Source organism: Petromyzon marinus, chromosome 45 (assembly GCF_048934315.1).
Source record: "Petromyzon marinus isolate PM22_M1 ecotype Great Lakes invasive population chromosome 45, UKy_Petmar_22M1.pri1.0, whole genome shotgun sequence".
Taxonomy (NCBI): Eukaryota; Metazoa; Chordata; class Hyperoartia; order Petromyzontiformes; family Petromyzontidae; genus Petromyzon; species Petromyzon marinus.
Genome location: NC_133711.1, coordinates 2,331,576 through 2,341,874, shown reverse-complemented (window position 1 = coordinate 2,341,874; position 10,299 = coordinate 2,331,576).

The window sequence follows — 10,299 nt, the reverse complement described above, 5'->3', positions numbered from 1 at the left end:
CACTTCTCAGGGTGGACAGCCTCCTCTTTCTCCACCCCGGGAGGGGCAGCGGCCGTGCGGCAACTGTCAACCCGGCGCGGGATCCTCCGAGGAGGCCTCCCTCACCCCGTCCGGGGGCCCAGCGACGAGGACCCGCTCAAGAACTGTGCAGCTCAAGTGACTCGTTTCAGCACGGGATACTGTCCAATTCCACCTGCCTGGTTGCGGGGTTTGCATGGGCGTGTTCAGTGCCTCATGCGTGGTGACTGGTCCCACCCCCCCCCCCCCCCCGTGTATTTGCGGCTGCATTGTTCTTCGTTGCCGTTGATATCGCCGTTGGTTGTCACTTGCGGGGAGGGGTTCACGGTCTACCACCACTGGGTGGGCACGTTCGACGTGCCAACAGGTAATTTGGGTTTTTTTTAGTTGGTGCTCTCGTCGCGCCTTGTGTTTATTGGCACGCTCGCAGTGCCTGGTTATCGCCCCTTTCAACGTTTTGGTGGGCGACGCCACAATAGGCATTTGGCGCTCTTAAAGTGCCAGGCTTTACAGCCCCCACCAACCCCCTTTCACAGCCTGGTATGTTCAGCTGGGCTGGCTGTCCACAAAATTGAGTTTTTTTCTTGACAATTTTTTCTCCTCTGCTATAACCTAGGGAGTTTTTTTTGGTGAATTTTTCTCCTCTCCACCTCGAATATCCGGATTTTCCAGCAGGGTCAGCTGAATTTTTATAAAGGGGGGGGGGTAGTTTAGTGACATACACTGTCACTAGACTGTAGCACCGGGTACTGGAGGGACACGTGACCGAGCGCCGAGAGCCCTGCCCTCATACAGTAGGGGGCAGGGCCAAGGGCGGGGCGAAGTCATGGCCAGGCAGATCGGGGCTCGTTCTGCGGGATTCAACTGGAAGCTCTTCGCTCTTCGTTATTCACTCCTCGTTCTTTCTGAAGCCTGGACTGGGATTCGTGGGTCAAGCAGCATGTGTGCTGCTGACCCGTTCGTTTAGTTAACGCGCACGCACATAGCGATAGAAAGCCACACCTAGCAAGTGGACTCAGAGTGTTCATAGACGTTTATTAAACGTGTTGCCTCCAACTTATAGTGTGTGCACCTTCGTGTATGTCACACACTACACATGTATAATGACATGGTGACACCTGCTGGCTGGGAAAGGGAAGCACGGGTACGGGCATCGCTTAGACAACATCGAATCTGAAAGGGAGCGGTATCTGGGGCAAAGGTAACAGGAGGGGTTAGCCGAGATGCTCCGGGAACCTGCTCGAAGATTCCACGATAGGGCGTGGCCTGGAGGCGGAGCCTAGCCGCGCCTGGGGAGATAAAAGGGCGAGCGGACCCAGGGCTCGGGGTTCGTGGGTGGATTCTTGGTTGCGGACTGCGTCGCTGCTCGCCGTCATCACTCTCTGTCGTCCGGCCACGTTGGAAGATCTCCTGCGGGGTTTCGACCGCCATCCTCGTCACGCCGCCAGCCAGTGGCGTAGCCGAGTGAGGGCGGTGGGACCACGCCGAGTGATCAGCCGTGTGTAGCCAGTAGAGGCGTTAATATCTAAGTGTTGTGCTCAGAGTAAGATGGATAAGGTTGGCCTGTGTTATGCCCGTGTGAAAAATAAAAGAAGAAGTACCCTCTCCACGACGTGTCGTGGAAGTCGCTCATTACACATGCAAGTGGTAAAACTACTTGAAGATGGACTTATATGGAGAAGAGCCTTTTTGTTTATTGTAGGTGTTTGGACCATACCTCGAATAATGAATTACTACATTTTGACTTAAAACTTTCGTGACTGCAGGAATTCATATTCTTTGGTTCTTTCGGTAAAGTCACGTAGATAGAGAAAATAATAAAAGTAAATAAAACTACGACATTCCGATCACAACACAAGCGATCGTCTTCCTCTATCTACGTGAACCAAAGAATATTAATTACTACATTACTACATTTAAATTCACATTCCCGCTTCTACAAACCCGATCATCAATGGGGTCAGGCCAATCGTCAATTCTTCCAACTTTGTAAACTGGCTCTTCAAATTGTTCACAATCCCACGGTAAAAAAGGAAGGTGACAGTAGCATTGAAAGAGTGATGTAACCTCCCTATCATCATGTGGCGGCCACTCATTAAAGGGAGGCTGCAGGCAACATCACAGACAAGATGCAGTCACATTAGGAGGCAGCATCCTATCTGCTGTGGACAAATATAGCTGGGAAGAGCCATTCATCTTACTCGTGGAGATTCACAAGATGCAAGTTTGCTGGTTAATCTATTACGTTATATGGGTAATAAGAGGATAAACGTGGAGCAGAATATATGGGTACAAATAGGAGTTCCTTTACTACAAAGTCACACAATGTGCATTCCTCAAGTTATCATCAGACACACATTCCTGCGATGCATCAATACATCTAACATTATTTAAGATGTCACAGAAAGAATTTGGAGAACAATGATTATATAGGGATATTATTTGGGTTTTTCGGTAAAGTCACGTAGATACGTAGGTTGAAAGAAAATAACAAAAAACTACGACGTTTCGATAGCAATGCAAGCGGTCGTCAAGAATATTTTTTCCTCCTGATGATGGCCGCTTGCGTTGCGATCGAAAAGTCGTAGTTTTTTGTTTTTATTTCAACCTATCTACGTGACTTCACCGAAAGACCCAAAGAATATGCATTCCTGCAGTCACGAAAGCTTTAAGTCATGATTACATAGGGACTTCACAAATGGGAACTCAGAGAAAAAGAGACAACTTCAACCGAGAAGATGGGTTTAAGCTGAGCAACCACTGGAAGGACGTGATTAACCAGTGCAGCGACCAGCTCCGCAAGCCTGGTCTGACCAGTCTTCCTCTCGCAGCGCAGCAGCCGGCACCGCAGTAGCAGCAAGCACCGTGGCAGCCAGCTCCGCAACAGCGAATCTCCGTAGCGACGAGCTCCACAACCTAACGCGTTAGCACGGCCATCTGTTGGATCGCTAACATGGCTGCTTTTATCACACATGTGTAGTGGGTTCGCATTAGGTGCACACACACACACAGCTTGGAGGCAACACTATTTATTAGAACGTTAATATAACACTGTACATAAGGTGGTGACCACCTTCCTCAACTCACTAACACTCTGGAACACTATACAGCGTGACCCAGGCAGGAAACGGGCTGCCTGGTCCCAGACGATGACCCGGGACTTGAGGACCGATGATGTCGTCTTCACTTCGGGGTTCAACAGCCTCGCTCTGCATTCACACACCGCTTATAACCGCTCCGGCGTGGCCGGCTCTGCCCAGGCCATGCCTCCCTTCCCCCACCTCTGGGAATGTCCGGGTCCTCCACCACATGACCCCCCAGGCACCCCCTTGGGGCCCCCTGCCCTCGTACGGGCCGACACAGTAGTAACATCCTATGTCACTACACATGGACATGCAACCACCGGCATGATTGCATCGACTTGCTCATCTCTCATTGCCTTTAACATGATATTCTCATTGCCTTCGCTCATGTACTTTGACATGCTTTTCTCTTTAACTTTAACATGTTATTATTACTCTTTGGTTCTTTCGGTAAAGTCACGTAGGTTTAAAATAAATTAAATCACGACGTTTCGGACGCAACACAAGCGTCCGTCAGCAGGTGTGACAACCACAGCAGGAAACAATTGCTGAAGTGGGAAAAAGGGGTGCTTGTATCAAGATGCTATTTAGGTAAGAGGGGGGGGGGGGGTGGAGCCAGGGAGAGAGATAGAGAGGGTGGGGGGTGTGGGGTAGGGGGAATGGGGTGCTGCAAGACGTGAATGCCGGGGCTGGGAAGTAAGCGGGGCTGGTTGAAAAAAAATGGAGATGCGGATATGAAGGCAAACTATAAGGAAGTTAAGGTTTTACCTGGTTAATAACATCCTTCCAATGATTGCTCAATTTGTATCCATCTTCTCGGTTGAAGTTATGTCTGTGTTTATATATCTGGATGGCTTCATGATAGTAGCCAGAAGGTTTGCAGAGCCCCTTGGTCTCGGAAAAAACAATATCACGAGAGCCCACAGCATTATAGCGTTGGTCAGCTACGCGGAGGTATTATTCCTGCCGTGTTTCAGATCTGCCTTGTGCTCGCGAACACGGTCCGGCACATGCCGTTTCGTTTCCCCAATGTAATAATCACCACAGGAGCAACTTAGTTTGTAGACTCCCGGATATTGCATGTCAGGAAAGACATCCTTCACAGATGGGATTAGATCACGGATTTTGCATACTGTACTGAATCGGACCTGGATCTTGTGTTTGTTTAAGATTTTGGCAATCTTTTTGGTAACGCCTGCTATGTATGGCAACGTGATGCTATTCTTGGTTACACATAGGCTGACATCCACTTGCTCATCTCTCATTGACTTTAACATGATATTCTCATTAACTTCGCTCATTGACTTTGACATGCTTTTCTCATCAACTTTAACATGCTATTATGAATTATTATGAATTATGAATGCTATTCTTGGTTACACATAGACTGACATTAACTTGCTAATTTTTTCATTAACTTTTGCATGCTCCTCTCATCCAAATACATATGCTAATCCTACATGCTAATCTGAGCTCTTATGCGCTATGGAAGCTCATTAACATTGCACTATAATCCATCATGCTAATCTAAGTTCATTTCCTTTAACATGGCACGCTATTTATTACCTTTACACTATAATACCCCATTAACACTACTTCGGCTACCTTTGTTCTCAAAAACTTATGTAAACTCTTGCTGGTAACAGCTTCTCTTCACAAGGCAGCAGACATCGTGCTGCTCACAGCAGACATCGCGGCTGTCGCAATTTTCACCTGAAGACGACGGCTTGTGTTGCTATCGAAACGTCGTGATTTATTTTGTTTAATTTCTACCTACGTGATTTTACTGAAAGAACCAAAGAGTAAAGATTTAACCTTAACGTATTACAGAAAATATTAAAATTAGTAGCAGAGTTGTATGCAGATCGCCTATAGCAAGAAAATAAGATCCAAATAATTAAATCGGTTTTTTTTTAGGTGAAGAGTAGGAGGTCACACTTGAAGAAGTAAACTCTGCCCGGATGTAATATATAATAAACGATGTGAGTGATGATGGTAATTATCATGATGATTAGGATTACTGTAAGCGCAAGAATGATGATGCTAATTGTAGACATTTTATGTAGATCTGTCATCATCTGTCAAGGTCTATCCCCTGCTAGACAAAGGCCTCCCAAAGTCACTGTCATCTCTCATGATCCTGCCATGTAAGAATCCACCTAGCAACTGCGCACAAACTGATGTCATCGCTCTATCTGAACAGAAGACGGCCTCTTGGACGCGTTCTATTCCTTGGCTGCCACTCCATCCTGAGTCTTGACCATCATCCATCATCCCTTCGGGTGACATATCCGGCCTGAGCCCGCTTACATTTATAAATACTGCTGTGTGAATGCCACCATTGCTCGTTTGAGTAGTGGGGCATACAGAGGGAATGTGTTTGTGAAGAAGTTGAATAAATTACTCATATAATCATGATTTAAACAATTAGGATGACGATGTAGATCACGTTCGGAATATAAAGTACTAGATATCACGTGGTAGGAACATGACAACTAAGAGGTGTTCAGAGCAAATTGGAATGAACAAAATATAACCATTAAACCAGGGCGTTGGGAAGGAGTGGGACTCCACGTGGATAAGACGAATTTCTCTGTGCTGATACCCAGTCGGGAAACTGCTCTCGGCTTGACTGGGGAAAATATATTTTAGCTTTAAATGTTAAAGTACGAGTCTGTTTCTCACATATTTCAACAAAATGTAATTGATACAGAGCAATGCATGTGTAAATAACTTCTGTATTATAAATGTATGTTCCCATCATCATAATTACTGTTCATGGCTAAAGCTAAACTAAAAAAATCAAGGAGTCCATCACTAACCAAATTAATTTACACACGTTCTTCAAATCAATTCCTATAATGGTGTAATGCTAAGCTTACAAAACAAAACTTTTAAGTCTTATAATATATTTTGACAAACAGGGCTGTTTTGGATTTGAATTATACGTTTACTTTGCCTTGTTCATCATAGCTGGGGCCATGGCCATTTGTTTAAAGGAGGAAACATTCCATAAGAGAATGGGTCAGTGGGTAGCATCATGTCATATCACGTGAACATTCCCATTAAGGCGTCAACAGTGTTACTGATAGGACCACACCTAGCACTCCTCTTCCTTCCTTCTGCTAGATCTGGAAAATGTTGCAAAGTCAGAACCCCACCTCAAAAATCTGCTCTTACAATATCCCACAATTTGGCTTCAGAGTATAGCTTCTTGCCATATTTGAATAAGACAACATTCTGAGATGTCGAAAAGCATTTGTCCCACGAGGTGGGTCTATTTTACAAAAATAAATATTTGCATTTTTCAGTGAATACGTGTTACTTTGGAGAATGGTGTGTGCCATGAACTGTGTAGTACATGAGCTTTGTTCATTGGGCCAAGTATATGCCCATCCCCCGAAGAACACAAGCTGAAGTGCATGCAGAAAATAACTTTGAGAGACGCATGCTTGGAATTACATTAAGAGACAGAAAGAGGAACACATGGATTACATAACATATGCATGTTTTTGACATCATTCAAACTGTGAAGAAAAGTAAGTGGGCTGGGACAAGATTCGTCGCTTTAAGGGATGATGGCTGATGGTCAAGAGGAATGATGGAGTGGCTTTTAAGAAATAGGACGCATCTGTGATGACCTACAATAAGGTGGCCACCTATCCAGGGGATGGGCATCTGTGTTTTGATTTCTACCACGATCTGGTGGTAATGTCTTGAACTTCATTACAGTGTATGCAATATTAACCTATATACTTTATCTATTTTTCGTATTATTTGTTTTGCCTTCCTTTCCTAAACAGCTAGTCCCCGATTAACGCGAGTCCGTTCAAGCACGAATCCGTTTTTTATACGATGTACAAAGTGGGGGACAGACACCGATTAACGCGCTCGATTTCACGCGATTTCAGTGGAATATTCCAGAAGCGAAATTTTCTGCCACGGTCCCACGTAGAGCAACAGTGCCCAAGCGTTAGAAGGCAGCACGAGCACCGTGGGCAGTGGGCAGCAGCAGCAGTGGGCAGCAGCAGCAGCAGCGAGCCACCTCACTCAGTCTTTGTTCCGCCTCGTGCTAGCTCAGACGCGTTGCGCGTTTAATCTCACAAGTATATACCTTTGCACTTTAATATAAAAAAAATTGTATATTCATAATTCGTGGTATGGATAAGAAGCATGGTGGTGATGCTTCTAGCGGTGGTCCAAGTAAGGAAAGTCGTAACATTAGAGCAAACATTTGATGTGATTAAGCGCTATGAGAACGAGTGCACACGTGATATTGTCCGTGCTTGAACATTCTAAATGTGTTATTTATGTAAAAAAAAAGTGTTAGAAGTTGTTGAAAGTGTAAGAAAATCGTATCGGTGAAATCCACCCCCTCTGCACTTATCCATTTTCTAAACATTTATTATCTCTGTCTCTCCACTGCACCCATTACAGCTCATATACGCAGACTGCAGTATTGTTTCCTTTAGGTTACCTTTATAATTGTTTATTTTATTTTTAAATGTTATTCATGCATGACATATACATTAAAAGGCAACAATAAAAAGCATTAACCAAAATATAGTCCGATTAAATGCGTAATAATTATACATTTCTCGATCGAGTTGGCAGTTTGGAATGCAACCCCACCCATTTACATTATTTCTTACGGGAAATTTGTGTTAGATTTACACGATTTCACCTTTCACGAAGATTTTCAAGAATGCATCTCACATGTCAATCAGGGACTATCTTTACTTTGCATTCGGATTGTTTTTTGTATTGTTTGTTGTTGTAACTTTTTAACCCTCCCCAACTGAACATCGGTGAAAAAGAGCTTCACAACTCATCAGGTTTCTCCAACATAAAGATTATGATGTATGCTAGTATACCACACAGTTGTGATAGACTGAGGCCAACTGAGAAATGTGTCCACGTTTGGTCTGTGGAATAGGTGGTAAATATAACCTACACCGAGAAGATGTACACCAGCTGATAGCATCAGCTGGTGTACAGGAGCTAAGTGTATTTATTATACATGGCAGGACCATGATAGCGTGGGAATAACTTCATCTAATCGTGGATTGGCCAAGGTTGATGATGTCGAATTCGAACCTCTGCCACATTTGGTTTCCTGGATGCTAATGTTGGAGCCGTCATTGAGTGCACCTCGCTGAGTGCACCTCACTGATCGACCAGGACCTCATCTCTATCCAGCAGATGAAGGGGATATCTTCTTTTAATCAAGGTTACTAAGCACAGGAGGCACAAAGGCCCAAAATGCCAAACAGCCTGGAACAAGCAGCACTATAGGTGTAAAATAGATAAGAGGTAACGCATTTCTTGAGTTGATCAAGGTTAACATAAGAGCTTCAGAAATAGACAAAATGACAAAAAAACTCAATAGTTGTCAATAACATTGCCTTCAAAATAAAGTCTTATTTCATGTGATCACTTTTTTGTTGTTTTGCACTTTCTGCTTTTGTACCATTTCTTAATTTGTTAATAATTTTAGATTTTGCTTGGTAGTAGTAGGGTTTTTATTTGATTGGTAGTGGCTCTATATGGGATTTGGTCCTTTTACTGTATATAATTAATCTATGGCGTTATGGGATTGCATTAGCATGAATGACGCTATATAAAATAAAGTATTATTATATAAAATCATTGTAGGGTGAGCTAAATGAAACGGAGACCAATGAAATTTGGTGAGAGTTCATTGCTGTGCACTTTTTGGCTTGAGATTGAACGGTTAGGCTATTATATTGTTGCCAAAATAATAATGTGTCATGCATTTTATATATAGTTTTGTATAGAACTAGGACCCATATTTAACAGAGACGGTACTTGCCTATGAACATCTGTCAATTCACCAGCATTGGTTTAAGCAAGCCTGATTGATTTATCTATGGTTTTAACATCCATTCATCATTTTGTCTCTTAGAACGTTCATCTATTGCTACAATAAGTCTCCTTCATCAACTATATTACAAAATATATATATCAATATAAAATGTGTGTAAAACAAGTATGGCAAACTAAATAAAATATTTTGCGAGAGACGACTACGAACACTTGAGAAAATGTACTCCGAGGGCAACTAACGAAGGTGGATTGGGATACAAATTATGAAACGAGCGAACAAAAGCAGAATGAAATGCTTTTGGGAAAACTGAATTTGATCGAAAAAACAACAGCACAGTGCCTGAACCAAGGTTTCATTCAGCGCACAATACAGACGATGACATGGGTTAGAAGCAAGGGCATTTCTAAATAAGAGGGAGCTAAAGCTGAATAGTGGGCATAAAGTGATGCATGCTGGGAATTGCACGAGATGGAAAATGGAACGTGGGGTCATAAAAAGACAAATTCGAGACGCCACGTCGACTGTTAAGTCAGTGGGCTGGAACAATTCAGATCACTCGAAGGGACGATGGCTGATGGACGAGACTGGTTATGGAATGGCAGTCAAAGGGGACACACGCGCACAAAACAATGGCTACAATTGAAGGTGGAGCAAGGAGACAGGTTCATGTGCAGGAGTGAAGTGGATTGCGGCATCACAGGATCATGAGGGATGATGATTGTGTCAGTCGGCCTTCATCCATCCGTTGATAGAGCATGGGTGACGATGACTGTGATGTACGCTTACGTATGAAGATGCTTAACGGTGAAAAGGTAAATGGACGTATTGGTGGTACACCGGTCCCTATAAAAAAAGTATAAAATCTAAATTGTAATCAGCAAATCTGTTTTATCAGTGTTTAACTGACTCTGTCGCCAAGTTTGATGCGATTCAAAGGTTTATTCAGTTTACTAAGACTTAAAAAGGTGAACATTAACCATTGATTTTGGATCCGTTGAATCGAGGAATCGTCCAACCAAGTCAAGGGCACGAAGAGTCAAATCTGTCCTTGCAAAACGGAGCCAGCCAATCTTCATCAGGTTGGGTGCTGCTCCACGGCAGCAGACTGTGAAGCTTCGTGTTCAGCCGCTCATAACATTCGTCTTCCGACTGCTTCGACATCACGAGAACTGATTTTCACGCACCACCTGGCAAGATTTCCTGACCGGAGTTGCGAATATCAGGAAAATAAAAAAAATAAAGAATGCTTGCAAAAACGTTTATATATACCGTGCACTGGTGTACTGCCAATACGTTCAAATGTACATTTTAAGTAGTCGAAATGTGTTAATGCATTGACAAAAAACGAAG